Source organism: Cynocephalus volans, chromosome 4 (genome assembly GCF_027409185.1).
Source record: "Cynocephalus volans isolate mCynVol1 chromosome 4, mCynVol1.pri, whole genome shotgun sequence".
NCBI classification, from domain to species: Eukaryota; Metazoa; Chordata; class Mammalia; order Dermoptera; family Cynocephalidae; genus Cynocephalus; species Cynocephalus volans.
Window position 1 is genome coordinate 112,866,550 of NC_084463.1, and position 17,241 is coordinate 112,883,790.

General features: G+C 43.8%; 1 protein-coding gene across 2 annotated transcripts in view; it reads left to right on the forward strand.

Annotated features, from left to right (window-relative positions):
• Window positions 1–528: 528 nt before the first annotated feature.
• The window catches only part of TEAD1 (TEA domain transcription factor 1), a 247,965-nt gene continuing 231,252 nt past the window's right edge, over window positions 529–17,241 (forward strand). Inside the window, exon 1 of one of the 2 annotated variants that reach the window (XM_063094532.1) lies at window positions 529–743. The gene's annotated coding sequence lies outside the window, so the exon portion shown is untranslated. Of the gene's footprint in view, window positions 744–1,117; window positions 1,471–17,241 lie in introns of those variants that run through there. The other variant, XM_063094531.1, reaches the window with a different exon arrangement.

Here is a 17,241-nt window from a genome sequence, read left to right on the forward strand (position 1 = left end):
CGGCGCGGGCGCAGGCACCTCCAAGGAGCCCTGTTCCCGTCCGCCCCGCCCCAGCTCGGGACAAAGCCCGGAGCCCGCGCCGGGAGGGGGAGGGCGGCTCCGCGCGCCGCGCTCCCCAGTGGGCGCGAGACTCCGCCCCGCCGCCCCTCCGGGGGGAGCCCGCGCCCCAACGGCCAAGCGGCGGAGCCGGTCCCGCCCCGAATCCCCATGACGTCACCGGCGGCGGCAGGCCCCGCCCCCGGCCCCGGGCAGCAGGCCGCATGACGTCACCGAGGCCCCACCCCTCCGGAGCGAGTTCGGTCCTGGCGTTCATTTCATTCCTGTCCTCATTCCGAACATTCTTAGCATCGCTCGCGCCGTGCCGCGCCGCCCGAGCCGAGCCGAGCCTCTGCAGCCGCCGCCGCGGCCCCGCCGCCCGCCGCGGGCGCCCACCAAGCACTTTGCAGACTCGCTTCCACCCGCGGGCCAGTCCGCGCGGCGGGGCCCGGGCCCGGGGCGGCCGCGTCCGGGGACAGGCCATGCAGTGACGCCCCCCCACCCCGTCCACCTTTGCCCGGAGCGCGGGCAGTAGCCCAGCGCACCCAGCCGGCCCCGGGGCAGGAGCGGTGCTAGGCAGGGCTGGGGTGGCCCGGCCCGCGGACCGGGAACCAAGGAGGGAGCCGGGCGCCGAGCAGAGGGAGGGGGAAGCGGCGCCGAAGTTTGCCTCGGACTCGCCGGGCGCTGCGGCGGCTCCCTTGGGCGAGGTAAGTTGGCGCGCGGGCGGATGCCGGGGTGCGGGGGGCCGGCGGCGCGTCCCGCGCGGGCCGCTCTTTCTCTGCGGGCTGGGCTTTGTGTGGGGCGGGCGGGCACGCGGAGGGCCGTGGCCGAGCTCCCGCACCCTCCTGCCCGTACCCCCTCCTAGGTGAGCTGCCGGGCGCCGCCGCGCGACTTGCCGGGACGCCAAGTTGGGCCGCGCGCTGGGAGCCCGCGCGGCAACAGGCGGCCCCCGGCGGCGGCCCTGGAGGCGCCGGCCGGCCGCGCCCCCCGCGTGCCCCGCTCCCGCCGCCCGCACGCGCACACGCGAACACACGCACGCACCCCGGGGCGCTTTCCACCGCTCCGAGCAGCCAGAAGTTCGGAGCGGGCGCGGACGCGGAGAGCCGCCGCCGCCGCCTCGGGGCCCGGAGTCGGCCCGATCCCCACGCGCCTCCACGGCTGCCCCCGTCGCTGGGGTCCCCCGAAGCCTGCCCGGGGTGTGCGCCGACTTGTGCTGCCGGCGGGGGTTTCGCTCCTTCTTCCCAAAGATGAAAGACGGCACAGCCGTCTCTGCCGCTTCTCCAGGACTGTTGCCGCCGCCGCCGCCGCCGCCGCTTCATTGCACATTCAAGTGGAAAATTTTCTGGAGTCAGCAGAAACATTGTGTCCAAAAAAGACTGAGTCGCAGTAACCACCAAACCCAGGAGGAGACTCTCCCTGGAAAACTTCCCTTCGGTAGGAAATACTGGGGGATTTGTTTGTTTATTGGAACAGAAATGATCCCCAGGAGAGGAGAAAACCAGGGTACACTTCTAGTCTTTGTTCGTAGCAGCAACACTTGTGTTCAAAAGTCCAGAGGCCCGCTTTAAAGAAAGTTCAACCCCTACGAGTTTCCTTTTTTAAAAAAAGTTCGTATTAAAAAAAAAAAAATCAAAGCATTTTTAATGAGTCGAAAACAATGGGGAACTCACACCTCCCTTATCTTCCTCCCACGAAAATAAATCAAATCCAGATCAGAATTTTTTTTGCTTTTTAATTGTCTTTCTTTTTAAACACTTATTTAAAGTTGGATGGTGTTGCTGTATAAAAATATTTATGAAACAATGAAATACCAGCCACCAGCGTTTCTCAGGAGGCTTGTTAACTTCTTAGAAGCAAGTGGCTGCCTGTGATTTGCAGAAATGAAAATTGACCTCAGTGAGCTGTGGAAACTTAGAGACATCTGATGTTCCAGGAGCGGTGAATGTAAAAAAGGCCATGTTTAAAAACAGAGCCGTGGAAGGAGCCCAGGTCTTGGGATAGAAAGTCTGTAATGCTTATCAGATTTCAAAATAGAAAAAAATATTTAAAATGCTACAAATATTGCAAAAGAGCAGAACACTATCGATTCAAGACTACCACATGTTTCGCTTCATTGATAGTTTTTGGAAGTTTTGGCGATCTGATGGCTTGTGATGTGCTGGGTGCCTGCAGGTGGTTACCCGAATAGACAGATCCCTCCCTCCAGGAAGATGTGACCCACTGCTTTGTCAGAACCCGGAGTGGGCTCCTTTCTCTGCAACCTTCAGTGCGTGTTGCTGGTCTCATGCGTGGTTCTTCTCTAGGCTACTCTGAGGCAGTGGTTGTTGAACAGTCTTCAGTATGTCCCGTGCTGCTGCTTTTCACTGTTGGGTTTGGCCCTTCTGTAAATAGTAGGATCATCTCTTTGGGCCCAAGCACATCTGAGTGTTTACGAGGGCCAGAGTTAGATCCAACTTTGGTAAGCACCTTTCCTCTTTAGAAGGAAATAGAACTAATTACAACGTGACTCAGAAAAGACAAATGGATTAGCTGAATCTTTGTTAACAGCAGGGTTTTGAATTGTTGATTATTTTGGGGGGAAAGGCATATTTTCCTAATCTCACTATTTCCATAAATGGTCGTAGATATTTTTGTTTAGTATTTTTTTGTATGTGCAACTGTGTGTTGAACTCTCAGGTTTCAGATTTTAAACAGACTCTTTTATTTGTTCTTGATACTAAAAAATGGACTGATAAGTTGTATCCATTACTGGTTCTTGCTGATGCTATAAAAGTGCTCATGTAGACCATTTTATTTTTAATGGTATTATTTGATCTTCAGCTTTAGGGGAATATTAGAATACTTTTTCCTTTGCTTTTTTACGAATTTGAAACAAAACCAATGTGACACTTTGCCTTGACAATAAGAATAAAAAAATATTATAGGAAAGAATCTTTGTGTAAATTCCTCCTCTGTGTGATTTTTTATAAAGTAACAACTCCTTCCAGGGAACATGTCTGAGAGAGATTATTGGAGGATTTTTTCTTCTTTTTTCCTTTTCCCAAAACAAAAAGCAGTACTCACGACCTCATATACTTAATGAAATTTAATTTAAAGAGGGAGGACATCCTAGCTTAGTTTGAGCCACACTGAAATGACTCTCTCACTGAGAGGCTCTTCCTTGCCTTGTGGTGCAGTGTGTGCCTAGGCCTCAGCAGCAGCAAACTAATTACACACAAGGGCTGGTTTGGGGGGGCAGTCTGGGGGAGTCAGCTTTCTGCTCCCCTCCCCATTTCCTCTCTCCCCCCATTTGCTTTATAGAGCAAGAATTATATGTTCATATACTCTCACTTTGGAGGCTGGCATCCCCTTTTATTTAGAAAAAGGACAAATCCTAGGAAAAAAAATGTTTGAGTTTTTCCCCGCTTCAGCAATTTATAAACAATTTTGAATTTTGTGGGTTCTGACAATACAGAGCTGTAAATATGAGGGCATTTTCTAATGGGAAAATTTGGGAAGAATATATTTATTGTATATCATTCGTGTCTAGATTGTATTTGTTCCATTTTCAGTAGAAAAGTATGTAAATGAGCTGTTTAGAGAATGTAGATCCCAAATGGTAGATAGGCCTTTGAAGAAATGAGCTGTGGCATTAACAGTATTTTAAGGTTGCTTGCTTCAGAAATAGATTGATCCCTCATACATGGCGGTCGTACAAGAGCCTGCGTATCTGTTAGATTTCTTTTCTCTCTAATCTCATGTTATTATGTGTTAATTGTGAGCGTAATTATACTGCCTGCAAATGAAAATTGTGGTGTCTTATCACTCAAAAGGCTAGTGCAAATAACTGTATGCTCCAGTGGACTTAAAAATGACCATATTTATATACAGGCAGTAGGCAGATAACATATTTAGCTTATATTTTAGGCAGTTTATCTTGTTTCCAGTGAAGAGATTGTGAAAGCAAAGAAATACATATATTTCTGAACAAAAGCTGTGGTTAGAGGTTGAATCTGTTTAGTGATAAAACTTTTAGGGTCTGTTTTCTGCAAATACTGAAGGAAGAATACTGGTCAAAGCAAGTGTCCAGCTTTCTCTGTAAAACTGTAAGAAAATCCGAGCCAACCTTTCTGTTGATAAATGCGGGCATTACAGCTTTCCCTTTGGAGTTCAGTGACTGGAACTGCAGACTGCTAATGTCCTGCTTCTGAACTCAGCAGGAAAAATATATTGAGAAACTTAGGCTCTGCTGCTGCTTGGGCTACTTGTGGACTGATGACTGGCGTAGTCTTTTATAGCTGCATGGTACTTTTTAAAAAGTTTTATCTGTAAAAGTCACAGATTACCTTGTGGTATTTAAATTAGATCCCAGATCATGTTTGCACAATATCAGTGATGTATTTTATTCTTTCATATTCACAAAGGTGATAAAATCAAGTAAATCAGGTCTATCCTAAGCACTCAATGTTTCAGGGTTGGGCCTTTTGACCGATACCTAATTTAGACCCCATTGTATTGCAATTATAGTGTGCATCTGAAATCACGGAGGTTCTGGGTCTTTCCTCTTCTGGAGTAGTTGATAGAATGCTAGAATATTTGGATCCAGATATTTGGAGTATTTCTGTGTGGGTTTTTATTTTGTTTTGTTTCAAAGCTGTGAGCTACTGAGAGTCCTAAATCTGTAAGATTCTCGTAATAAGCTTCCTTGACCCTGTTCCATGTTTGGACTCGAGGTTGAAATTCGACCATTTCTTTGAACACATTCAGGCTTTGTAGTGATGCAGAATAAGAGAATTTTGAAATATGTATTTTTATTTTAGTCAAAGCAAATGGGATGCCCTGGTGGGTGGGTTTTCAGGAAGGTGTTTCTTACAGGGTGAATTACTCAACTCTTAGGTTCTCCTTTTGTCTACTGGCTTTTTGCATAGTTGGTAGGATTCTCAAAAAATAGTTTCCGTAGTCTGGGAGTCCTGGCTAACTGCGAAACCCACTGGCCTCTCTTCTGATTGGATTGTGGTGGTGCGGGGTCCTCTTAAAAGGCTCTCTTTTTTTTTTTTTCTACTTTTGTGGCAGGCCAAGAGAAGGCTGTGTTGCCGCCATCCCTCTCCACGCCTGTCCCCCCCAATTGTTTAAAACCAGTGTTTGCTGTCCTGATGCAATGTTTTCTGACCTTTTTTCATGATTTGCACTGGTCTTTAAGGCTCTGTCCTAGGATTTCATTAGCAATTTTAATTTGAAGGGATGGGGTCCTGGAAAATGGGTTTAAAATAAAAAGCCAGCTGATTGATGTACAAGTTAAGCATCTGTCATCTTCAGTGGGAGATTCTGATTGCTTTTAGGAATCTGACAGGTTTAGATGTAAGTGTAAAGTGACTGAAACACTATTGACTGGGAATATACAACAATGATGAGTACTGTTGTTTTTACTGATATGTAAACTGAAAAACTGCTGTTAATGGTGGGAAATGTTAATTATGTGAGAACATATTGAACTTATATTCTCTGGCATGAACTTTTTAAAAAAATGCATCAACTGTGCTGCTTTTTTTTATAGGCACGGCTTTTTAATTATCATAATTCAGTTCAGCTCTCAGTCTTGGATGGAGTTCAAGTGCAATCTCAATTTAACTTGAAAGGAGATTTTTTTTTTTTAACTGAGAATGTTTAAGAATATTTCAAAAGTTCATCCAAGAATGTTGTCTGCTTAAGGTGTGGGTAAATTGTTGGGAGGGGGAAATGAAGTGAGTGCCTTTTTGTAATAGTTCAATCGATCTGAATATTAAGGAGAATATTCCCCCCCTTTTGTTTTGCCCTGTATCCAGACTGCATCTTGTACATTTTCACATAACCTGATGCAACCCACTGCTGAGTTCTCTTTGAAAACTGGTGTTTTTTCTCTAATAGTTAGATAAATGAATGTTTTATTACCATCTGCAAAGACAGAAAAGTCTTTAAGTAGAAGTGCAGAACTCTTGTGAATTCATTTGACAAAAATCACTGTTAATCTTTTGTACTAACCACACCTTTAAGAGATTCTTCTTTACACCATGACTTGATGGCATATTGTGAAGGGAGTCATCTTTGACAGCATTTGTTCAAGTGTCCCATATCCTTTAATTTTTCTATGACCTTAGTATCTTTTCAAAGAAAAAGTTCATGAAGCCCAAGCACCACATCCCCTTGGAATCACTTTTCATTGTAAGAAAGAATAACTTAGGTGGACCTTCTGACTTTTGTCCAGTCTGACTCCTACTGCGAAATGTGGAGAGCCTGCGGAAACCAAATGACTTCATTTGCTCTGGCACTTAAGAACCGAATTCACTTCCATGGTGGTGAAATAAAAGGAGCCAAGTGTTTTAAATAGCCACTCCCCAAGGCCCGCCCGCCTGAGTGTTTTGAGAAAAGCTCATTGTCTGCTTGCAGCTCTAGCTGGGAGCCTGCTTGGCTAGCCCTCCTGCACCAGGCAGCTCCATTTCTGAAGTTGACATCTGGTTTTCTCTCTCTTCACCTGATTTATCTCCATACACACACACACATGTGCAGTGTGCACGCATGCATTTTGCAGGTAACACAGATTTTTGACATTAAATGTCTGTGTTTCCAGTCCCTACTGGGATAGGGGGAGGCACAAAGCTAATGGCACAAAATAAAATGTAAACAACAGTAGCCGCCCCACATGCCGCCGCTGCTGGGTTTCTGTCCGATGGTGCTTTCTGGGTAGGCGTGCCTATTGTTGTGGCAGCAACAGGCGGTAGAAGTTGGGGCACCATATGGCGGATGTGGGCCTCAGATAAGCTGTCTGGTAATTTAGCTTATCAATAGCATTTTGATATGCTTCATTTTCAGATCACCCATCACTGTGGTTGGGAGTGTCTTGGGGGCTAACTGATTCCGAAACCATTGTGAGCGGATGCTTCCTTTGGTGGAATCTCTTTCAATCCTTTTTCCCTCGCTGCCTTTTCATCTCAAAGCCTTTGGGAGACAGTGGTGGTTAGAGTTAGAAAGAGCCCCATCAGCTGATGGAACCGTCAGCCCCTCATCAGGTACTGTCACAGACAGAAAAACAGAAAACAAGCTACTTCATAGCATTTCATATTGGCAGAGCCAAGAAATTCCCTTAATTCAAAGTTTGCTTTTATTTAAATAGTGAAGATGTTTTAAATACTGAAGATGGAAGGTTGAAAAAACATTTCTAGTTTTGTTCTGCATTCAGAGTATCTCCCTAATTTCTTTTTACCTTTAAATTTTACCTTAATCATAAAGTGCAAAAATGATTAACACCTCTATGTAACTTGAAATCTGGGGAAGTGTCATCTGTGATTTGGAGCCAAGAAGCAACTTCCTTTATAACTAGGATTTGTTAAAGTGGGGAATGCTTCTAGAACACCGCTCAGGTGTCCAGTGAAGCTGATAAAAAACTGAGATCTCTCCCACTGAAGAAATTGTCAGAGGGACTTCTGCCTGAGCTGGAGCCATCTCAGATTCTGTGTACAGTAGGTAGCTAAGTGGAAGTTTGATGAAGTGTGTGACCTTGTGCTTATCAGCCATGTGAATCTCATTCAGCAAATACTTGTGTGCCTGATTTGTGCCATGCAGTGGGGAAGCTGTGAGACTGTCCCTTTCCTAGCTCCCGGTCTTTGTGTGCTCACCTTTTCAAGCCCCTCGCCTTTTCTCACATTTTGACGTTTGAGTTTGTAATTCAGGGTAAATGGATTCATTTACATGGCTAATTCATGATGTCTCTCACTTGAACCCAGATCAGCTTCTTTCTACTCCCGCCCAGGTGCCTCTGCTACATCAGTGCCTCCCATCTTAGCATGTGCATTGTAGCCTGCACAGAGCCTTTACAGTCTGGGCACCCGCTTTAGAGGAGGGCTGGGATAGGTGAAGTGTTGCCGTATTTCTAAAAGGCCCCATCATAGCACCCACTCCTGGTTGGGAACCATTGCTCTAGATATTCTAATTTTTATCCTCAGATCAAATCAGATTAAATTTGGCCACCTCTCCTCACACTGAATGTGATTTTTCTCCCCCTATATTTGTGGGACGATGTATCTAGGAAAATAGACTGAATCTTCCTAGAATTCACTGGGACGTTTTTGGTTGGTTTTAAAAATAAGGCTGCACAAAAATAGGGTCTCACCTTTCTGTGCAGGAGAAGCAATGAAATGAACCAGAACCACCTTCTCTGTGCTCAGCATTCATCTGTTACTCACCCCTTGGGAATGTAGCAGTTGTTTCCAGATGTGATTGTGGAGGTATGTGTCAGGTCTACCGGGGAGAGTTTTGAAGACTGAGTTCTGTTCCGGCTGATTGCAGAGGTTTTATGTTTTGAGTAGTGGGATGCTGCTAGAGCTCCTCAGGTGGTATCCCTTAACACGGGGGAATGAAGGGATAGGAAGGACGATCCTGACAGCATTCCAGAGACGAACGTCTGAGTGAACCAGCGTCTTTGGCTTTTCATTCTTTCCTTTCTTCTCTTCACCTTGGGCACTTTGAAATCCAGATGCTCTTAGTTTTCATAGACCTGCTACTTGCCACTGGACATTTAAACATTTACAGGTGCAACTGTGTGCCACAGATTTGGTGATCAGGAAAAGGTGGCCAGTAAACAGCAATCAGTAAAACTCCCTCGCCCCTGAGAAGTTTACAGTTTTGCAAGGTAAACAGGCATGTCAAGAAATAGTCACAATCCAGTGGGAAAGTTGTGTATGTTGTATTTCATGATTTCCAAGGAGCACATTTTTTACATACTTGGACCTTTTTGAAGTTGGGACATGTCTGACAATCATGGCTGGCCAGATGGTGGTCATGACCCTTGATGTGGTTGCACACACTCATCAAAGCCTGTAGAATGAATGCCGTGGAGAGGAAGAAGATTCTTGAGTCGGTAGTGAGCATTCTTGGGAATGATCTTGTCACAGAGGGTGATATTGTGTGGAAAAGCATGAAAAGTGATCATTCTGAGAAGTTTGTTTTAAGGTATATCTTACCCAATTTATTTAGCTTATGTTTTCTTTTTCATATGTGCACAAGATTGACGTAAGGTAAAAAGTTTCAATACGTATAAATATTATTTCTAAGTGATAAAGAGGCATTCTGGCATTGTTTGTCTTGCAGCAGTATTAAAGATAAAATCATGCTGCATTTTACAGTCGCTGGTGTGTTAGGGTTGGTGAAATGCTGATGAAACAACATGTTTGTATCTCTAGCCCAAAAGTCTGGGAGATTATACATAATCGACAGTGATTGTTCTGCGGGAGAGGAGCTGGGAAAGAGGAGGGACTTTCACTTTTTACACATTTATATTTTTAGGAGTATGGATTTTTTTTATGTAATATCAGAATAAAAGGGGGAAAAACTCAATGGGTAAGTTCTTGTGATATATCCAAAAAGCTGTGTTGTTCAGTGGTAGAGACTGAGGAAAGCTTTGCAGAGGAAGTGATATGGGAATGGGGCATTGAAGGAAGAGGAGCATTTTTACCACATGCCATTTTGGGAATACAGTGGTGCTAAGTTGTTAACAAACAAACCAGCCAACCCTGTGAAATATTCTACTGAGTAAAGAACACAACCCTCAGATGTCCATGAGGAAGGTTTATCACCAGTAATAGGCTAGCTTGACACTTGGCTATGAGCAAGTAATTGAAAGGAATAAAGGGGAAGGAGGAAACTGATTGACATGAAGATTGGATGTTTCTTGATTTTGATTTGGAAAAAGGCAAGATAATGTGGGTCTAAAAACACAGATTTGGAATTGGACACACCTTGACTCAGCTATTTGCTAATGTGTCCTTGCACAAATTACTTTCTCTCTGCGAGCCTCAGTGTCCCCATCATTAAGTTTGATAGGGCGCCTCCTATATACCTACTATGTTATGTGCTACTATATACATAGTATATATAGTAAGTGCTCACTAAATAGCAACTTTAAATGTTATCTTGCGTACCAGATCCTTAAGGATTTCCTGCCAACTCAGCCTGGACAGTGACTGTTGAGGAACACCCAAGGCTGTGACAGTTACATAAGGAGCCGGACTTCTGGTCTCAGGCAAGCTGATTGAAATCCAGGAGGGACCGAGGCAATCCCATAAAGCCCTTGACTGTTAATCGCTTTGAATCACACTTCCCTTATTCATAAAGTGGAGGAAATCCATCAGTAAATACGTAATATTTGAGGTTGTTCCTTGCCAAATGGTAGTATGAATTAAGTGGAAATGCTTCAAAAAGTGGGTAGCATGGTGCAACTTTATCTGTCTAGAAGAGCAGCTCTTTCTTAGGTTCTTGCTTGAAAGCCACACTGCTAACATTGACGTTGGGATCTAAAAGGTCTTCTCTAAGGTGGTTGTAAGGAATTCACCTTTTTGTAGAGAAACAAAGCTTAGGGTCTTGGGCCTGACAGCAAAACCACTGGGACATCCCTGCTGGGGTTCTGAGGGCATCACGCTTCATAACTTTGCTGTCCTTGATGCAACATTAATATCTGCTTAAGGCAGGATGCTTAACTTCTCTGCACCCTCAGTTTTTTCATCTGGAAAATGGGTGTGATGTTATCTACTTTGAAGAGTTTGAATCAAGTTTAGATTAGATAAATGCTTAGCTCAGTAGGCTAGAGCTGCAGGTGCAGCTGCTTTTAAAACCCAGACCATCGTGTTCCTCCAAGTACTCTAAGCTCTGGAATTAAATTTTTGCACCTCTCATAAGACTCCCATTCCCTGAGCTTTAAATATGATTCAAATAATAATTCACACTCATGTAAATGAATGATAGCTCACATCTTTTGCCAATGTATTTGCATAGTTAAGAGGGTGTTTGTTAAGTTGAATAAGTAGTTTCTGGGTAGGTGAGCTGAATCCTTTCTGGAAGCTGGTGGGTAGAAATTTGTATTTTCAAACTCACCTGCCTTAAGCTGGTCCTCCTCTGCTCAGATTCCCAGCCACACTTCAGGGTGTGTCAGTGTCCCTGTGTTTTTAGACCTGCGCCACTCCCGGTGACCATGACCGGTCTGAGCAGTTAAGATTGCTTTGTATAAGCCTGGGCCAGTGACCACCTGTATTTTATTGACGTCTTTTCCTGTTGTGTCTTAAGCAGTGTATACAGTAACGTATTAGCTAATTTAGTTTCCCAGTCTTTAAAAAATTAAAATTATAAAATTGCTGAGGGAGGAATGTAGTGTGCGCTTGGGAGAGAGGCTTTTAGAAGCTGGCGGACTGACAGCTGACAAGGGAGAAAGACTTAAAAACACTGATTCACAACCTGTGAATCTACTAAAAGCCACTGAATTACATACTTTAAAAGGGTGAATTTTATGGTATATGAATTATATCATAAAAAAATAAAACACTGAATCTAGTTATCACACTGAGCAGCATCTGCCATGCCCACGATGGTGTCCCCAGCACTCAGCCTGCCATGTGTACATTTTTCTTTGGTGGTGGAGTGATTAAGACTAATAAGAGTTTACATTTTTAATAGTTTAATACTGGTTTTAGTGAGGACACAGGAAGAAAAACATATAGTTCCTTTCAAAGATATCCATTAGAAGTATTTAAAATGAAAGATTTTTTACTTTTGAAAGAATGCGTTTCAGTAACGTGGACTGACTCACTCCCTAATGATAAATGTTTACTGTGCTAACCATCCTTATGGCTTCTACTTTAAACAATCCAAGAATAATCCTTTAAATCATAAAGGATGAACTAGGAGATCATGAAGAAGACGTACCTGGGAGGCACACAAGTCAATCGTTGAATCTGATTTGCAAATTGGTTTAAGATGGGGGGAAAAAAATAAACCGAGTCCAGTTATTTTATACATCGTTTCAGATTTTGCTTGCCCAGTTTTTTCTTAGTTTTAACTTCCTCATTCTTGTTTCTCTGTCCTCCCACCAGGTCCTGACTGCCTTCCTCATAATAACTGTGGCAGTTTTAGCGATTTGTATTTTCTAAAGTGTTGTCCTCTGTCATTCCTGGTGGCTATGTGCCTGTTTGCCTGGGATAGTCCTGGTTTATGCTTCTTGGCCTAATCCTTAATAGCACCCTCTTTTACTCTCAAAATGTCCCAGTTTGGATGACAAATTGTATGGTCATTCTACTAATAGGAAACTGTTGAGGAAACTGGTTGACTCTCTTCAAGATGAATAGAGAGAAAATCCTGGACAGGCCTTTGTGATGTTGGGTGTTGAACTCATGGCGGTGTTATTCCTGAAGGATTGTCTTAGGCTGTTTCTGAGACCAGAACTACAATAGGTGAGAATTTCTGAAAACAACATTTCCTACAAACCTGTGCTAGTTTCGACCCAGTTGTTTCAAACTTGGTGCTATTCTGTAGATCAATTCATAAGTATTAAAAAAAAAAAGTTTCTCATCATTCTTAGGACAGTGATTCAGCATTGGTTCATTTCCTTTTAGGCCGACAAAGTTTAATTTAGAAAGTTTTTCCCAGTGGAATTCTGAAAGCTTTGTATTGTGTGAAATTGGGGAATTGCAGATTATATTTTAGAACCTGTGTTCTTGGTGCTCTTGATCTTCCTATTTTTCAAATTTGCTTATATTTGTCTTTGGGAGACCATGTAATGATGTCCTATGATGTACCCAAATGTATAAGGCAGGGAAATTGGGTGGAATTATAGAATATTTAAAAGAAATTTAAGTACTTTTAGTACCTAGCCTACAACCAAAATTCAATTCCTAGTGGTTCTTTTGATGCCACTGTTTATTTAGTTATTATATCACATAGTTTAAGCAGTGATTTTTGGCAGGAGCAGAGCGTTCAGACCAATATATGCACAGTAGCTTTCAGGTCTAGCCGAAGCAATGGCATCTGGAGAGCTCAGTTAGAGAACTGTTTCCTTGTCAGGGCGGTTCGCTGGGAGAAGTCATTTGAGGATCCTCTAGGTGCTGGGATCTTGGTCCCTCCACTTCTAGCTGGTGTGGAAGGAAGGTCTGGTAGGGAAGCCTCTGCTATTGGCTCTCCCTGTGACTTTGGGTAAGTCCTTTGGTTTCCCTGTTTGGGAAGATGATGCTGGACTAGCAGCCCCTCTAGCCTATTTTTGTGCTGTGCTTTAGATTAAAGAGATAAAAGACCTGGAGAACTGTGTTGTTATCTGAGTCATCCCATCCATAACCCCCATGCTCCTTTCCCAAAGCCAGCTTTTGTGGAGGAGGAGTACTGCTGAGTTCACTTCATACCTCTTTTTTAGTTGTGCTAATTCCTGGTCCTCTGGGAGAATTTGTATAGGAAGGGAAGGGTGACAAGCCAGATTCCGCCTTAAGTCTGTTCTTCAGTATTACCTCATTTAAACTTGAGTTCCGTTTGTAGTTGAGGAAAGTGAAGCTCAGAGAGGTTTTGTAACCTGCTCAGTGTCACACAGCGGGATTTTGAAATGAGTACATAGATCTGTGTGACTCCATAGTTGTCAGGCTAACAAAGGACTGCATATTAAGTCATCTGCCAGTCTTATTGTGGCATTGAAACAAGGTAGACTTCTCACTTAGTGTATTTTCCCATAAGAGAAGGGACATAATACTTTGTTTTGTGTTCTTGGTGGCCTATTTTACTTTATCTTCAATATAAACATGTGGCTAAGTTCCTAAAAAGTTGGGTGTGACCTAATTGAGCCTTTCAGAGGGGACTTGTCCTACTCCCGTCATTTGTCTTATTGAGAAAGGGCAAAGTTCACCACTTTGGTTTCAGTTTTAAAGGAATGAAGTCACCAGTGTGGGGACCCAGTACCCCTCACACTGGTGACTGGTTATACTAGCCATTAAAAAGGAGAAGGCAGGTTTGCTGGGGGATGGTTTGATCCAAACAGGTCCTATAGGTGTATGTGTGTTTGTGGGGGGAGGGTTAAGTGGTTTGGAAGCTTGGAAGCAGACCTGCCAGTTTATCTAGTTTTGCTTTGGAATGTGCTTTGTTGGCAGTCAGTCAGAATAAGTTAGCCCCCTCCACCACCCTGGAGGCCTAGATATGGAAATAGCCTCATGCTGGGGATAGGGTTTGGGCAGATGACCTTGACTTCACTCCTAGATAATGGGAGTGTTTGGGAACCTTGGCAAATTTCTCTCTTCCCCACCCAGGTGACTTGCTGGAAAATTTGTCTTAGCCTGTGATATGTGATGGGCAATGGCAAGCGTGATGGGGAGAAGAAAGTTAACTGTGTTTGCTCAGAGCCCTTAATAATGAGACCTCTGAAAAAGACACTAGGGGCTTGGAAATGGGGTTGTTAACGGGGTTGATATGAATCTTTCACTCCTTGGTTGGTTTTTGGTGGGAGGGAGTGGGCTGGTTGATATTGTCTTTTTTTTTTTTTTTAAAGAAATCATAATTTTATTAATATTATTTTTTACATTCTAGGATGATGTTGTTGGAGCAGTTGGGAGAGAGGGGGAGAGGGGAAAGGAGAAGGAACTGGGATGGAAGAAGGGAGGAAGGAGGAGGGGTGGGATTGAGGCCTGTGGCACCTCCCTCATTCCCACAGGGGAGACCCAGCAGGCTTCCAGGAGTGGCTTCGTTATTGCTGAGTGCAGATATCAAGCGGGTGTGGCAAAAGCCCTCGCCCCACAGCATCCCAGCTCTGGAACCCAGGGCCTTTCTTGCTGAGGCTTGGTTGTCATTGCTGGGCTGATTGCATGTGTGTGTTTGGGGGGGAGCGTGGCCGAGTCCCTCAGCCCCCAACTACACTGTGTCGGGAGAGCCTGGGGTGCTTTCTGTGGTGGCTTGGTGGTCACCACTGCGCTGGCTGTGGGTGTTGGGGGACGTGGCTAAGGCCTGAGGCCCCCACTGCCCAGGCTCAGGAAGCCTGGGGTGCTTCCTGCGGTGGATATCGTCTTTTCTTCCTGTCCACCTAGTTCTGGTGATTCTAAACTAAAAGGTGTTGAGGTCACTGATTTCCAATTTCTAGGACTTGTGCTGTTGTCTACCCCTCCTTCCCAGTACTTGCTTGCTCCTTTCTTAGTCTTCATACATTTCCCAATTTCCTTTTAGGTACTTCTGCTGTTGGCTGTTTTGGTGTTGCCGTAACTCTGTACACTTCCCTCCAGTGCTTAATGTATTTAGCAAAGTAGCCTAAAAGCATGGCTTTTAAGTCAGATTCTGGTTCCAATTCCCAGTTGTGCTTATTGGCTGTGTGATGTCAGGTAACTTATTTAATATCTCTGGGCTTCTATTTCCTCATCTGCAAAGTAGGGAAAAATCATAGTACTTCTCTGGGTGTGAGTGTAAATGAAATACAGTGAATGTCACACAGTGAGCCTCTCCATCGGTTCACCCAACCCATTTAGAAGTCTCCTGCTTCCCCTACCCTTCAGTTCTTATCCAAGGTCCTGAGGATTTTGTTCTAACAGTCTTGACAGGAGCTCATTTATTTGCTTTTTCGTCTTCCTCCTCTGGGTTTAGTTTCAAGCTTTTCCCCAGATTCCCCTCTTGGTGGATTTCCTGCTCTGTTGTTTTTCTCTCTTTCTTCAGGCAATTTCTCTTCTGCTTTCATATTTTTGTTGTCCTCTTCCATCCCAACACACACACACACCCATCCCTCCCCCCTCCACTTTTCATCCCCCACCCCCGCCCTGCTCTTTGAGATTTTAGGGCACTGTCCCTGCAGTGCCTTACATTTCACCAAAAGTGGTCATCAGAAAAGCACCACTTCTCTATTCTGCTCTCTTTAACACTGGGTTGAATCTTTTGGCTTGGAGCATTCCCAGCACTCTTAAGAATTGTTACTGTTTTGACAAGACATAACTACTTCTGATTCTCATTATGCTAATGAACTTGTGGAATCATACACATTTCCTCCACTTGACTTATCTGTTTGATGTTGGGCAGCCTCTTCAGTCTTTCTGAACCCCAGTTTCCTTACCTGTAAAGTGGATATAGTAGTGTTTCCCTCACAGATTATTGAACAGGTCAAATGAGAGTTAGCACAATGCCTGGCAGAAGTGTCTCATGAATGTTTGCTGCTGATTATGGTGACATTTGTGATTACCATCATCCAGCAGCTGAAGTTAGAGTGCCAAGTACCTCTTCCATAGCATCTTTCTCTTTTTGAAGGATGGGGACAGGAACAGTGTCTTATTTTTATTTTAGGTTTTCAGTGTTTTTATATGGGAAAATTTAGTACAGTAGCGGGCAGCAGACCCCCACATACCCATCATTACTCAGCAACAGTCATCAACTCATGGCCATCCTTGTTTCTTCTAAACCCCTGGCTTCTCCCCCACCACATTATTTGGAAGCCGTCCTAGGTATCATACTGTTTCTTCTGTAAATTTTTCAGTGAGTATTTAAAAAATATGACTCTGTTTATAAAAAACACCAATATGATATCGTGATCACACCAGCACTTTAATAATTACTTAATATCAAATATCTAGTCACTGTTGAAATTTCCTTGTCTCATAAATGTTTTCTCATAGTTGGTTTGCTCAAATCAGTGTCCAAACAAGATCAACAGGTTATATTTGGTTGCTGTGCTTCTTAAAACTCTTTAATCTATAGATCGCTCCTTTTTCTTTTTCCTTGTAATTGATTTGTTATAAAAGCCCATTGTTTCTCTTGTAGAGCTTCCCTCATTCTGTATTTTGCACTTGCATCCTTATGGTGCTGTTTGTCCTGTTCTGATATCCTCTATGTCCTATAAGTGGGAATTTAGATCTATAAGCTTGATCTAATTTAGGTTTCATTTTTTGACAGTAATATTTCATAACTAGTAATTCTGCCAGGAGGCACATAATGCCCACTTGTCAGTCTTTTTGTGATGTTAGCAGCATTGATTGATGATCTCTAACTATATTTATTATTTCATGTGGGCTTTGCAAACTGGTGATATTCCAGTTCTCTCATTCTTTTATATAGAGAAACTTTTCTCTCATCAACTATTGGGTTAACCTAATGTATAGTTTGTACAGGAAAGGCAGTTTTTTTTAAATTGGTTTTTGTTTGCATACCGTTATGCAATCATGGATTTTGAATTAGTGGATGCGTTTGAATCCATTGCAGTTCCTTCTCTTATTGATACTCAAATTGTCCCATCTTGGGTGGCCACTGGGAGTTGCTTTAATTGGCTCTTGTGTCCTTTTGATGTGACCCAAACAGTCTTTGCTTCTTTGCTGTCTAGTCTTTTTTATATTCTGGGACTTAGAATGAACCATTTCTGCAGGGTTTGGGTTCCTTTTAGTGGGAAATGGTATTTATGTGTGTGCTAGGTTCTCTGCTGTCCTCCTCCCACGC